The following is a 1802-nucleotide window of genomic DNA, read 5'->3' on the forward strand; positions in this document are numbered from 1 at the left end:
ATGACTCGAGCTTCTACGAAAGTAGTGCTACCATACGAGCTAGAGATAAAAAAAATCTACGATAGCTGAGGAAGGAAAGAAATCTCACAGAGACATTAGAATAGGTTGGGTAATCCTCAACCAAAGAAACTATGGCTGGAAACGGTGATGATAATGTAGATTTGGTTGCCAGAGAGGCATCCCAAAAACGAGAAAAAGCTACACGAGATGCTGAGGGAACAACCATTAGAGATGAACATATTATCTATGGAGAAGAGAGGCTCGGAGAACTGCTCAAAATCAACCCTTGGCTACAGACCAGTTCGAAAATATACCTCTCGTCCTAGGGAGATCACTTGGAGATTATGCTAGACCATTCTACAACCAAGGATTATCAAGTGCGAGACCACCTCCAATTGGAGCTAACAATTTTGAATTGAAGCAAGGGTTGCTTCAAACCCTTCAGAATTGATGTGTCTTCAGAAAAAAGATGAACAAATATCCAAACACACATCTAATGGATTTCAAGGAGATTATGAATACCTTTCAATATAATGATGTGTCACAAGATGCACTGTACTTAAGGGAATTTCCATTCACACTTAAAGATGATGCAAAGCAGTGGCTTCGAAACTTACCCACAGGATCGATTAGAACATGGGATAAGATGACCAGAAAATTTCTTGATAAATATTTCTCATCAGCTAATATGAGCAAGTTTAGAAGGGACTCTATAACTTCTGTCAGAAAGAGACTGAAACTGTTTTTGAAGCATGGGAGAGGTTTAAGGAGATTTTTAGAAAGTGTCAACATAGTGGAATTGAACTCTAGATGCAACTCCAGTACTTTTGGGATGGATTGACACCGACCTCAGGTAGAACATTGAGCAATACAGCTAGAGGCCCATTGATGAAGAAGACTCCAAAGGAGATAGTTACAATTCTTGATATGTTATCTGAAGATGCAAATCAGTGGCCCTCTGAGAGTGCTGAAAGAAGAAGATCAACTGGTGTTCACCAAGTTGATGCTAATACATCTGTGCAGGTACAGCTTGATGCTATGGTCAAAGAAATAAGGAAGCTGACCTTGGCTACGATACAAAGTGAGCCTCATGCAGCATGTGATATATGTGGATGAGGACACCCTACTCATGAGTGTCAAGCCTCAATTGAGGAAGTAAATGCAGTAGGAAATTACAACTTTAATGCAATGCGTCAGAAGCACCCCGGTTTTTCATGGAGTTCACCTGGGGGTACCGCAAATGCATGGCAAAAAAATAACCCTAGATTTTAGGGACAAGGAGCTCATTATTTTATGAATCAGCTGAGGCAGTAGTTTCAGCCTCAACAAGCCAATCAGCCTGGTCTAGAAGATCTGTTGAAGGCCTTCATTGTGAAAACTGAGGAAAGATTTGAAGTACAAGGGGCATCAATTCGAAATTTAGAGAAGCCAATGGGACAGATTGTAACAATATTATCTGAAAGGATTCCAGGCACTCTCCCAGCTAATACTGAAAGAAATCTCAAAGAAACAATTAACGTTGTAACCTTGAGAAGTGGACAAGTGTTGAAAGATCCCACCCCGATCCAAAAGAATGTCATACTTGAAAAAGAAAGCGGGGAGCAGCTGAAAATTGATGATGAAAAGAAGAAGAAAGGCCCAATGAAAGCTGAGAAAAAGAAGAAGGAAGAAAATTCGAGAAGGGAGGAACATGAGGAGAGCAAGCATATGCCTGCGCTACCTTTCCCTCAAAAGTTATGTAGAGAAAAGCTGGAGAAGCAATTTGAGAGATTTTTGGATGTGCTGAAACAGGTTCATGTAAA

The 1802-nt window shown here is 40.5% G+C and overlaps 1 non-coding gene across 1 annotated transcript; it reads right to left on the bottom strand.

Moving 5' to 3' along the window:
* Nucleotides 1–694: 694 nt before the first annotated feature.
* Nucleotides 695–800, bottom strand: LOC117273728 (small nucleolar RNA R71). The gene has a single exon (XR_004503755.1). It is a non-coding gene; the product is annotated as a small nucleolar RNA R71 (small nucleolar RNA).
* Nucleotides 801–1802: the final 1002 nt, after the last annotated feature.

This window comes from Nicotiana tomentosiformis, chromosome 5 (assembly GCF_000390325.3).
Source record: "Nicotiana tomentosiformis chromosome 5, ASM39032v3, whole genome shotgun sequence".
NCBI lineage: Eukaryota > Viridiplantae > Streptophyta > Magnoliopsida > Solanales > Solanaceae > Nicotiana > Nicotiana tomentosiformis.